This window comes from Podarcis melisellensis (genome assembly GCF_964234715.1).
Source record: "Podarcis melisellensis genome assembly, chromosome: 15".
In the NCBI taxonomy this organism is placed as follows: domain Eukaryota; kingdom Metazoa; phylum Chordata; class Lepidosauria; order Squamata; family Lacertidae; genus Podarcis; species Podarcis melisellensis.
This window is the reverse complement of record NC_138532.1, coordinates 11,527,755-11,541,658: the sequence shown is the minus strand read 5'-3', so window position 1 is coordinate 11,541,658 and position 13,904 is coordinate 11,527,755.

The following is a 13,904-nucleotide window of genomic DNA, read 5'->3' as shown; positions in this document are numbered from 1 at the left end:
TGGCTCTTGAGGTGATGGAGGACCCATTGCCTGCAGGTGCTCCACTCTCAGCCCCATCAGAGGAAGCTGAGGTTGCCTCTGGGTCCGGTAACCCTCCAGCCTATCCTGAGCTGCAGAGGCTCAGGGCAGAGAGGCGGAGGGAACTAAGTTCCCGCAGGAGGAAGGAGTGCTCACCTCCAGGCCAGGAGAGGCGAGTCACCTGTGGACCGGGGCCGCCCTATGCCTCGGGGCAGATAAAAGCCAGCCAGACCCAGTCCCCAGTTGCAGGAGCAACATTGTTGGTAGCCTGTTCCTGCCTGCACTCTGTCCTGCTCTTCTGCTGGAGCTCCTGACCTCACCCGACTCCCTGCCTTGGACCCAGCTTGAGCTTTGACCGACAGCCTCCATACTGCACCCTCAACCTTGGACTGGACTTGGACCTCATCGCACGGTTAACCCTCGGGACCAGCACAACATCTGAGCCTGAGGGCAGGGACTCTCTTGATCCATAAGCTATTCTGGGGGCTTCCAGGGAAGTGGAAGTGCAGGGTAAAAGATAAATAAAGTACCCCACCAAGGATCTCCAAGCTCAGGGCAGAACACAATAGTTCGCATACCCTCCTTTGAGTTATATTTTTATTTATTCCATTCATTTACCGTCTTTTATCAGAAGATCCCAGGTCGGTGTACAACATTAAGAACACGCTTTGGCGTATGAACGTAATCCATTCCAGAAGACTGTCCAATTTCTGAAACGTTCAAAAACTGAAAATGCAATACGGAAGCCTCAAAACAGAAAAAATAATACGAAAAGCTCAATATGGAAGCCACCTCGGGAGTTCGACTTCTGAGGTGCGTTCGAAAACGGAAGCAGTTACTTCCAGCTTTTCGGCGTTCCGAGATGTTCATCAATGGAGCCGTTCGAAAATCAAGGTTCCACTGTAATAATAATAAAAAAAGCCTAATGATACGACGGAACAGTTATTAATAAAATAATAATTTTAGCAGATAATAAAATAATAAATGATAAAATAAACAATAATCAGTTAGCAGTTAATGAAATGATTAAATAATAACAATTAATAATCATTTTAGCAGTTAATGATAAAATAATTATAAAATAACAATTAATAAAATAATCATTTTAGCAGTTAATAAAATAATAAATACTGATAATAAATATTAATAAAATAACTGTTAATAAAATAATATTAACATCCCACCCCCCGCTTTAACAGGCCTCACAAAAACCCTGCAAAGTAGGTCAGGCCAAGAAGTGATGGGGAGGGAGGAGAGAGTAAAATAAATGCCTATTAAGCGCTTCTATGCTTTTAACAGTTGTGTGAAAGAGGAAACCGGGGGGGGGGCGTGTTAGATAGATGCAGCTTCTCCCAACAGGTAGAGGCCATAAAGCTTCACCTGTTGAATCCCTGCCTGGCACAACAAGGTGAGCCAAACCTCGCAGGGCTGTTGTGTGAGAGGAAATGCGAGCTTGAAGCCCTTTGGAAACCAAAGCTTTGCCGCTGTAACAGACCCAGGGGTTTCCCCCTCACAGAGCGGAGCCCAAAGCGGCGCCTGTCCCGCTCCCTACCTGCGGGCAAGTCCCGCACAGGCGGTGAAGGCCCCTCCGTGGAAGTTTTCAATCTTCGCCTCAACCACCTTAACCAATCCCAGAGAAGATTCTAGTCCACCCCGCCCGGCGGGAGCCAATGACTGCTTTCGTTTCATCCCTCTTTCCAGACCGGATTGGAGGTTACCATGGGCAACCCGAAGCCTTCTGCCAGAGGGCGCCGCGGCTTTTCCGGAACGCGTCGGCCGATTGGCTCAGGGGAGGAGGGGGAGCGCGCTCTGCACCAATCGGCTATTCGGCTTCTGCCCGCCGGCCTCCCCCGTCGGAACGAGAGCCGTCGCTCCCGCTGGAGTCGCGCAGAATCAGACTGCCGCTCCGATGAGCGGGTCTGTCCAAGGAACAATGCAATGCATGCTAATTGCATTTAAATAGATGCCCCCCCCCCAAAAAAAATGTCAAATTAGCTAGCGCTGGGGATGAGCTAAAAATAACAATAACGAGAAGCCCTTCCGCAAGAAAGTGGCAAAGTTATTCCGAATTTGTGACCCATTTTTACTGTATAAACACAATGAGGGTTTAACACTGCCTTTCCCCATGGTGCCCAAGATCACTGACAATAAAATGTGTGAGAGCTTGTCTACTTTTAAAATTTTCACTTTTGATCTTTTTCTCCTACTTATTTATTTTCTCTTTGTTCTTTTTTCTTATACCTTTCATTATCTTTCATTTCTCCTCTTTATTGTGAATAGTATTTTATAGAGGCATAAATAACAAAATATAAAAAGAGACAAAATATTTTCTAATTATTTTCTTGGTTATATGTATTTTCTCTTGTGTATTTTCTTTTTTTGCATATTTGTATTTTTTTCTAATTTGTACTTAATAAAAAAAAGTGTGACACTGAAATAGGGGGTTATCATTCTTATTTTTTTTATTCTAATGTTCCTATTGTACCAAAGCCCAATACAGTACTAAAGGCATAGTGCAGATCCACTAATATGAAAAGTGAAAAGCATTGAAAGTACTCAATTCTGCCCCCAACTTTGATTTCCTAAAAAAAAGCTCAACAACTTTGGGTGCTCCCCCTCCCAATATATTAATTCATTTTTGGGCAAAGGTGGTGCAGAGATGAAATAGTGGTATATGCACATGTGTCTCTGCATTTTCTCTGCTAAAAACTTTTTTTATATATAGAGGAAAACATTCCTATGCTTGTCATGCTTGTGGTATTTTGAACATTAAGAGAAGATCCAAAATAGAAACACTTGTAATATCAACTTGCAACTAATTTACCATCTGTCCTTTTCCTCCCCCCCCCTTTTTTCTCTTTTCCCAGATTTGCTAAGGGACTGCAGTATCTGGATTTCTGTTTTGTTTAAAAGTCCAGCAGCGTCAGTAAGAAACGAAGATACTGTCTGTGTGAGCTCAATCTTACTTTTGCCTCATGTTGATATATCCTCCAGCAGACAGCTTTAAAAGGGCATTAGACACATTCGTAATGTAGGGCTGGAGGGTGGGGGTACAAGAGGGCTATTGGGCCCAGGGTGGGTGGGCGTGCAGAATTTTAGACAATTGCTGATTTGTTGGCATTTAATAAGTTTCTCAGCTTATTTATAGGCACAGGGGACCCAAATGTGACATGAGCTCTCAGCTTCGTGCTGCAAGTTTAAGCAAATAAAAAGGATACGATTTGGTAAAAGTCATAGCTTTTTTGTTGTTGGCTGATACAGATTTGATCATATTAAAGCAGGGGTAGGCAACCTAAGGCCCATAGGCCGGATGCGGCCCAATCGCCTTGTCAATCCGGCCCATGGACTGTCCGGGAATCAACATGTTTTTACATGAGTAGAATGTGTCCTTTTATTTAAAATGCATCTCTGGGTTTTTTGTGAGGCATAGGAATTCGTTCATTTTTTTCTTCAAAATATAATCCGGTCCACCACATGGTCTGAGGGATGGTGGACAGGCCCACGGGTGAAAAAGGTTGCTGACCCCTGTATTAAAGGGTTTTCAAAATGTTTATGATATATACAGATATATCAACACTGATGGCAGAAGATTAGACACAAAATTTAGTGTGTCGTCTTTTTTTAAAAAATGTTATTATAGCTAGGGGTCTCATAAGCTGGAAGGGGGCCTGGGTCTCTATGAACTACTAAGAGGGCCTGCATTCATATAAGAAAAGACTAATAATAATAATAACAACAAGAAATACTATTACAATTTGCATACAACAGCAAGAAGGCTATTTATCCTCATGCCTTACTTGCGGACTTCCTGAAGGCATCTGGCTAGTCACTGTGAAAGCTGGAAGGGATAGCCATGCTAAACAGAAAGCCATGGATATGAAGAGATTTAATAGATGCCCTCTAAAATCCTTCAGTGCAAAGAGGTTTCAAAGATTGTCTAGGTTTCCATTATTTTCCAGGAGTGGCTTGTCAGTCTTTCTGGACACTCTACCCTCCACCCCAAACCATGATCTCGAACCCAGTGTCTTTTTCCGCCACACTCATATTCATACATTTCCTCTGTGTTCCATAACACAGGATTTCACAGCACAGGGAATTAAGCTTTTCCAGATTCGAAACAGAGTTCGGAGATGAAGAGGTGGGTGAGAGAGGGAAAAAGGTGGTGGAACTGAACTGGAAAAAGAAGTTAGGGCAAATTACAGCTGCCTGACCTTTCTGAAACACCGCTAACTTGGAGGAGAACATGCAGATGGGAAAGGTCATAGCAACCCAGAGACAGAGGGCAGGGAATGTGAATAACACAATCCTTGCTTCTCTTTCCATAAATCAGCATTTGCAGTCCAGATCCAGGTGTGCCACAGCAAGACAGGAATGCAGATTCCATGCCATAGTAAGAAAGGGAATGTAGGAGGGAAACAATAATACAGTCAGGCTTAGGAACCATGCCTTAGGATGACCTCCCATTAACCCAAATGGTGTGTTTTTTTAAAGCACCTTTGAAAATATCTGACCTTTTAACCAAATGGCAATAAAGGAGGGCACAGGAGAGAAAAGCATCTTAGAAATTTGCGAGGGCGTCTCAGCCATGAACCGTAAATAATCGCTAGCTCAAGGTAAGTATGCCTTTCCTGACTGATCATTGAGGAGTGGAAATATTCTGTGGAGAAGCTCACCCCAAAATGGACCTTCCCTAATGTATCGCCTGTGTTTCTTTGATCAACATTACTGACATCGCTGTGGATCACAGACTGAGTGACCCTACCCTCGATTTCCAACCCCCCCAAATGGTCCAGGTAGTAGATGAGAGGAAAGACTTCTGGAGTCAGTGTAGCCATTGTGGGGATATATTCATAAATAGCCTGACTTGGTATTAGGCTGCTTAGATCAGTGTTTCCCAAACTTGAGTCTCCAGCTATTTTCGGACTACAATTCCCATCATCCCTGACCACTGCTCATGCTAGCTAGGGATGATGGGAGTTGTAGTCCAAAAAGAGCTAGAGATCCAAGTTTGGGAAACACCGGCTTAGATTCCTGGTTGTTAGTGTGGTTTCTTTGTCCTACTCTGAAGAAATCCTCAATTTCAGGGGTGGGGGACCTTATCTGGCTGGCGAACCAGATCATAATCTCACCTACCCCTCGGGGGGGGGGGAATTTGACAGGTGGGCATGGCTGGACACCTGTCAATCGGCTCACCTCACAATGAAATTACATGATGTTGGGACTTCAAAGCACCACGCAGGATCTTGCACGATGCCCTGGAACACTGCTGACCAGCAGGCTTGAAATCATTGGATGGGTGGTGACTGGTATATATTTATGCAGACATTTGTATTGATGCATTTATTTTGTATGTTTTAGCTTGCTGTGCATACCTTAGAGGGTATATATATATATTTGTTGTTGTTTAGTCGTTTAGTCGTGCCCGACTCTTCGTGACCCCCTGGACAGGGGCACGCCAGGCACTCCTGTCTTCCACTGCTTCCCGCAGTTTGGTCAAACTCATGCTGGTAGCTTCAAGAACACTGTCCAACCATCTCGTCCTCTGTCGTCCCCTTCTCCTTGTGCCCTCCATCTTTCCCAACATCAGGGTCTTTTCCAGGGAGTCTTCTCTTCTCATGAGGTAGCCAAAGTATTGGAGCTTCAGCTTCAGGATCTGTCCTTCCAGTGAGCACCCAGGGCTGATTTCCTTCAGAATGGAGAGGTTTGATCTTCTTGCAGTCCATGGGACTCTTAAGAGTCTCCTCCAGCACCATAATTCAAAAGCATCAATTCTTCGGCGATCAGCCTTCTTTATGGTCCAGCTCTCACTTCCATACATCACTACTTGGAAAACCATAGCTTCAACTATACGGACCTTTGTTGGCAAGGTGATGTCTCTGCTTTTTAAATTGCTGTCTCTATATATGGAAATGGTCTAAGTTAACAAAATAATAAATATTATTACTTTCATTATGCACCAGGTTTCTGGGTGCTGACCAAACCCACTTTAGGCCTTACCAGGTTTGCTCCATCACACCAAGGATTCTGCGCTATACACTGGCATTGGAGCAGGCTCCTTCCAGGTCTGTGAAATTAATTTCATCTAAAGCGGCTGCCAAACATCCATTAAGCAGGAAACAATTTATAGCCCCTACTGAGTGGATCTGCCAGAACTTCATAAGACGTACCCTTAGGTGCCTTGTTCCCAGTAAATGCTAATATTACGACAGCTTCCAGAATAAGGCTTTACTTTGTGAAAGTGAAAGATTGTTTTGACCTTTTGTGAGTTTACACAGGCAGTGAATTTTTCTGTCGGACATCCAGTTCTTCTTGCAGTTTCTTTCTCCCCCCCCCTTTTTTTTGTTCTAAGACCTGTTCCAAAATGGAGCATCTCTGATTTCTTAGGCTATGTGCACATTACCATTTATTCTGGCTCCAGTGTGCTTCCGTCACTGCTTTTTAAAGCTGAGAACACATGATGCTAGCCACAATCCACCTCTATCCATTCGTTTCTTGAGTAATACTGTTTACTGATGTGTTTTCCTTCAACTTCCGTCTGATTTTAAAACTTAAATAATTTTTATTAAATTTTCCATTTTAACAATCCAATCAAATCGCATTAAGTATTCCAAATTATACAAATACATATCATATAGTCCAAATATTCTGCCAAATTATAATTTTTTGTTGGGGCTTCCCATGCTTCCAGTTCAGTGGGGTTCCAATCATCTTATGTTTCTACTGCCTTGAGTTTCCAATAGTTCCTTCTTTAAATCTTCCTGTTGTTATCCTTCCTTCTTTTGTGGCCTCTGAGCTGTTTCCACAGGCGAGTTGAAATAAACCATAATGTGCTTCTGTGTGAATTTGTATTACTCTCCTTTTTCTTTTTTCCTTTTTTGCAGCTGGTAAGTCTATTATTTGCAGAATCTCCTCACACGCTGGTGTTTATGCCGAATCAATCCAAAAGTCCTTCTGTGGTGGCAGGTGCCACCTGACTTTAAAACTTAAGCTATGGTTAAGCTGAGGTGTACATTTTAGACATCCGCTGCACATGTGCAGATGATGTCTTTACTGAGGGTGCATTCAGTTGTGGGGAACGTGACATTAGTTTTCCTGATTATAATGCTAGTGCTTTTGTCCCATGCTCTAATGTTCCTTTCACACTTCGGTACCTGTTGAGTGAACTGTGGCTACTTGACGGATACATCAACAGGTTTCACTAAATTTCACTCACACCTCTGGGTGTGACACAACAATGAATGTCGCTGGGCAACACCACTACTCCCCCCAAATTCTGCACATGTGTGCTTCCATTACCACACGATTCTCCCATGAAAACAGCAGGAAAGAACTATGTGCAGGGGAGATTTCTGAACATGTACCATTTTATTCTATCTTGTGGCCACCGTCAAGCGATGGAATCATGAAATACCTGCAGAGCAAAGTAATTACTAAGAAGAATCAACACAGCCATGCATCTTTTCTTGAAATAACAGCAGCTGATGTTGCAACTAAACAGAAGCACTGTGGTGACAGAAAATAGAAAATGATGTTGCCATTTCTAGCAAAGCAGAATAAATACAACATTAACACAACTTGTACACATTTGCGTTTTAAAATGGCATTTCACAGCTGTTGCTTGATGCTTTTGCACATAGAAACCTTTCCATCTGATTTATCCCCAGCATTGAATTCATAATATTCAAGCCCACAGCGCAGCTCTCTTTGTCTTGAACTATGAATCAGTCAGTACAGCACTGATAAATTTTATTTAACAGTTTTAATTTTATTCTTTTCCAGTCTATGCCAAAATCAGGGAGAGTACCCTTATCTGTGGATGGGTGAATCCCATGGAATGTACCTATTACTGTGGAATAAGTAAGCTACACTAAGATGAGATTTGAACCCAGCTTGAGAGCTTAACACCGTCTACTACGCTACACAGACTCTAATATAAACATGAACCCATTTTCAACCCTCAAACAAATCCCAACCAAGGAACCTTAAGAACTATCGCTCTACAAAAAGAAACCTGTGACAACTTAATCTGATTCATAGTGGTCTAAGTTTGCATTATAGATGAGACGCAAAATCACTTTCTTTGCATTTTGTAGGATGAGTGATGTGAATGCAAAATTCAAACCAGCTAGAGGTTTTGCTTTAAATCTCTTTAGCTCCCTCCAATCCCAGCCCACCCTCCCAGTTTTGTACTCTGCACCAGAAACATCCATTCTTTCAGATAAGAAGGCATCAACGGTGATTCTGGTGTCATGTGTGAAAACACCCTTGGTTTTGTGTGTCCGACAACTTTATGTTCAAGCCAAGAGTACTGAGAGCTGATCCCTGGCTGAGCTCATCAGGTCACAACACCTGGAGATTTTGCATGTCTTCTTTTAACAGCAGGGAAAGATTATGCAGCAGATCAAGGCTGGCCTTACCACCCAGCAGAGACAGGCTGCAAGGTGCGTCGGTGAGGTGTTGGAGGACAGAGCACAGCCTTCCTTACATCCCCTAAAATAGCTTGCAACTTCTAGAAGCACTGTCCCCTTCCAACCTGTTTCAATTGCCCATCTGGGGCAATTCTGGATTCAATCACACAGGGCTCATCTAGGCTTCTTTTTGCATCACACTGAATCAGAGCAAACGACAATCTCTGGGAAACCCAGAACTCAGCTACATTAGTAAAGAAACAGCAATTTGAATGCACTATAAACATGCAACACCAGATGGCACCAGAGAGCAGGAAATTTTTAAACAAGATTTTCAATACGGATTTTCTTTTTCTTTTGTTATAACAATCTAACTTCTGACTTATTTATAGCGCTTCCCGTGTGTAGATCCACCCTTGATTGCTGTTTGCTCTAATTTAGGGTAAAATGTGGATTTCTCCAGGAGGAGGTGGGGAGACACACTTGGACACAGAGGTTTAAAGCCCAGACCTATGCCACCCAGACACAGCATCGGGTGAGCCTGTAGATAGCCACATTCGGGTTGTGTAGTGAAACCTGATTTGGAGCTGTTGTGCAAGAAACCTGTTTCCCAACAAAGATTGGACTTCTTGCTGACAAGAAAGTAATGGGGAAATGCAGTGGAAGGTGTGGTATAATGCGACGTCATCTAATCCCATCCAGAAACAAATCGAGGTGAGCAGTCACTAAATAGCCAACATCATCTAGCCTCCCTGCCAACAAATCAGGATGAATCCTCAAATAAGTCATCTGGAAGCAACCGCAGTCAGGTTTTGTATGGGGAAATGGGGTAGACTTCATAATAGCAGTTTTACTTGTTTTGGCAGGTGGGAGTGTAAAATGGGGAAGATCCTGGTGGAGACTACATTATCTTTCACCTCTGTGGAGATGTACAATACCCGACTTGCAACCTGGCAAACTGAGGTAGAGGTAGAGAGAGCTAGCTAGGGGGATAATACATTGCTTACCTAAACAAGGTGGCCTTGTGTCTGATTATGTGGAGGACAGTCCTCTATTTGAAAAGCTGTCGGGTGAAAATCCTCTGCTCAATGCCCTGTCTGGTCCAAGTCTGGTTTAAAAGAAAACAAACACTAAAAGGAGTGACCAGAAGGAGCCTTGAAGCTGCCTGCTAACAGTTACCACCAGGGCAGCAGACTGAGAAAGCACCCAGCAGTAGATCTACACACAGGGGGAGAAATGCTATAAATAAGTCAGAAATTAGATGGTAATAACAAAAGAAAAAAAAACCTTATGGAAAATCGTGTTTAAAAATTTCCTGCTCTCTGGCGCCACCTGGTATTGAATGTTTATAGCACATTCAAATAGTTGCTTCTTTGCTATTGTAGCTGAGTCCCAAAAATCCCGGTCACAGTCTTCTCTGGCGAGATGCATTCTACATCTGAAGTGCTAGACATGAGCGTAGCCACAATTTATGTTGGGGGGTGGGCAAGCTTTATGTAAGGGGGAACAAAATCTCAGTTTCTTAAGTATTTTTTTTAATTGATGTACTTGATTGGGGGGAGGGTGCAGCTGCCCCCCTGCCCCCCCGGCTATGCCCATGGCGCTCAAGTAGAGAATCTCGACAGCCCGCCCACCTCCTCCATTTTGTTTCTGCTCCCACGCTGCCGAGGCGTTCCAAACACGGAATCTCAATCAGCGCAAGGTGATCAGAAAGCCGCTTGAATACTGTGCGAAGGATGCTTTAATTAACAGGAATTGTATGGAAAGAAAGTGGGTTGGACAAAAATAGCAAATTGCATTGTTATTGCCTAAGCCGCTTCCATTCAGGGGAACCGCTTTTGATGCCCAACAGGAAGGTGAGGGTGGGGGAGAGAGAGAGAAGGGGGGGGGGAATCCATTGTGCAATGCTAGAAAGTTCTCTCCTGGTTACTTTTTCGTTTTAATAAACCTTTTCCCATAGTCTTGAGTTTTTCCTCGTGATGTGGAGCTGACAAAATGAGGCTGGAGGGCCGGAAATCAAACCAGCGAAGCTTCTCCCGGCTCTTATTGTGTCTGATGAAAGCAATCTTAATATTGGGGTGGGGAGGGGCTCCCGGCGAGAGCTCAAAGTCAAGCAAAAGTTCTCTGCTCTTCCTTTAAGCCTTGATTTCTTTGTTCTTGCTGTCTGTCTGAAGATCTTGAAGAATGACAAGGCATTAAGCATTTTATTATGGAGGGAGGGAATATTGTGGGGCATCACATGGCTTCTTCGGCAAGGCTAGGCAGGAGAAAATGACAGGCCAGACCGGAATAACAGGCCACATTCCCCCAACCTGGTGCCCTCAAGATATTTTGGACTGCAAATCTCATGTTCCCCAGCTGGGGAGGAAGTGTGCTTTCAGGGAAGGCGAGGCGGCCAGAACCACCATATGGCTGTTTTAATGCAGTTGTTTTAATTTAATGTAGTTTTGTTTTAATTACGGGTAGCTGTATTGTCTGCACTGATGATGGGTAGCTGTATATTTACAATTGGCTTTATCCTTGTTATTTTGCTGTTTTATTTGTGAACTGTCTTGGTCTTTCTTCTTAAAATGGAGAGTGGAACAACAACAACCACCTTGAAGAACTGACTCCATCCAAGTTCCATAATGCTCCCCTCCCCCCCCAAAAAGACTGACGTACCAGGGACATAGCTGTCAACGTTTTCCTTTTTTTAAGGGAAATTCCCTTATTCCGAATAGGATTCCTCGCAAGAAAAGGGAAAAGTTGACAGCCATGTCTGAAGGACCCTCTTGCCCTGAGGGGTGAGGGATGGAGAAGAAGCAGTAACAGTTTTTTACTAAATGCACAAGTTGTCGTTTCCATTCTTTTGTAACATTTTTTAAAATAGTGACGCTTCTTCGAATGGTCTTATGTAAATTGCTTTGTGAGGTCTGCCTGAAAAAAGGCGTATAAATACTGTAAATAAATAATAGGCATCGGCAGTGCTATTTTTCTAGGAAAAAAGAGGTGCGGAACATATCCCTCATTCTCTTAGCATGGCAATGGTGCCCACCTGAGAGTCCTGGATGGAAAAAAAGCCCTAGGTGTTGGTGAGGGAGGACTATAAGGCCATCAAGCCATCAGTAAAGGGTAAAGGTAAAGGGAACCCTGACCATTAGGTCCAGCCGTGACTGACTCTGGGGTTGCGGCACTCATCTCACTTTACTGGCCGAGGGAGCCGGCGTACAGCTTCTGGGTCATGTGGCCAGCAGGACTAAGCCGCTTCTGGCGAACCAGAGCAGTGCACGGAAATGTCATTTACCTTCCCGCCAGAGCGGTACCTATTTATCTACTTGCACTTTGAGGTGCTTTCGAACTGCTAGTTTGGCAGGAGCAGGGACCGAGCAATGGGAGCTCACCCCGTCGCGGGGATCCGAACCACCGACCTTCTGATCAGCAAGTCCTAGGCTCTGTGCTTTAACCCACAGCGCCACCCATGTCCCTAAGCCATCAGTACTCAGGCAGAATTACAGGATCTGACCTGTCCTTCTGGTCCTAACCCTAACCTTCTGTCACCCCCTCTGCTCCTAGATCTGATGGGGGCGAGACCAGGCATCAGCAAACTTTTTCAGCAGGGGACTGGTCCACTGTCCCTCGGACCTTGTAGGGGGCCGGACTATATTCCTATGCCCCACAAACAATCCAGAGATGCATTTTAAATAAAAGAACACATTCTACTCATGTAAAAACACGCTGATTCCCGGACCATCTGCGGGCTGGATTTAGAAGGCGATTGGGCTGGATCTGGGCCCCGGGCCTTAGTTTGCCTACCCATGGGCAGGTCCATCAGAACTGGCACTGCCATGAGTGCAGCTTTAATAATAATAATAAATAATAATAATAATAATAAATTTTATTTATATCCCGCCCTCCCCAGCCGAAGCTGGGCTCAGGGCGGTTAACAACAATCAAAATAATCCAACATTCTAAAAACATTCATTATAAAATTAATTAAAATCAATTTGATGGCAACCATTAAGCAAAATTCTGTGCAGATTGCCAGAGGAGGGGGTCAGGCTGCGCCCTGACCAAAGGCCTGGTGGAACAGCTCTGTCTTGCAGGCCCTGCGGAAAGATGTCAGGTCCCGCAGGGCCCTAGTCTCTTGTGACAGAGGACTGTAACTTTCAAGAACCTTTGCCTGAGCTTCCTTTCTCCTTCTCCCTCCTGTTCCTCTTTTCCTTGTGTGTCATTTTTACATAGTGAGCCTGGGGACAAAGGCTGTATCAGAAATTATTTTTGTAAGCCGCCCTGGGATACTTCTAACTAAAAAGCAGGGTATAAATTGTGGCAATAAATAACAAAATAGGTACAGGGAGGCTGCAATCACTTAAACACTATGGGACTTACTGCACACACACACACACACACACACACACACACTGCACCATATATATAACTTGCAAATATTTATAAATAAACACACACACATCTCATTCTGCTGTGATTTACCAGCAGCCAGTATCGAAAAATAGGAACTGTTCTCTGGTAAATAGGACCTGGTTTCTGGATTTCAGCTACCGTGTGGGGGAAAAAGTGTCTGGCCCCCGTGGGGATTAATTCTGAACTTTTTTTTGCACAGGAATATAACTTGGGAGGTTTTGTGTGTGTTTTTTTTTGCAGTTTTAGCAGAGCTATTCTGGCTTGATCATCAAATATTAGAACTAGAAGAAACAAGCACTGATGCAAATAAAGAAATATTCTGCTGCTGATTTAAAGACTAGTGAATTGCTAAATATTTTTATTAGCTGCTTGCTGGAACTAATTTCACGCCCTGTAGATATAGTGCTTAAGTGGGAAGTAGCGTTAAATTATTCTCCTTTGCAAAGGCAGGGCGATCTCCGTCGCCACAAGACACCACTAGGTGGCAGGCACATGTCTGAAAGGCAGAGCGAGGAACGTTTTGCTTGTGAAGGGACGGACTCTGGTTCGGGGAGAGAGAATATGCTAGATAAGGGATTGGTAAGGTTTACCTCGCCTGGGCCTGCTCACTCCAGCAGAGATCCCTTCATGGGTCGGATCATGCCTGCAATTTCCAGCATCTGTGTCTGCGCCACGGAAGCAAGTACTGGTTTAGCGCGGGGATTCGCTGAGCGGGTGGCTCAGTTCGGAGGCTGCTTGGGGGCCAATTAAACACTCCCCATGGGCCACTTGTGGCCCATGGGCCTTAGGTTGCCGCCCCCTGTGCTAGATTCATTCCCCCTTCCTGCAAAGGAAGCTTTTAGTCCGACATGGATCTGAATTCAAATGCAAAACTGCTCAGGAAGGCTATGAAGAATGGCTGGTGTAGGGTGAAGCCTGGAGAAAGAAGATACGACTGGGGAGGAATGTGCATTCTGGGGAGAGTCCTAAGGGCCAGATAAGGAGGTCCAGAGGGCCACTTTTGGCCACCAGGCTCCCCGTTCCTGCTCTAGAGAGCTCAGGATGGAACGCACCAGGTGTTCCTAGTCTACCTTCACA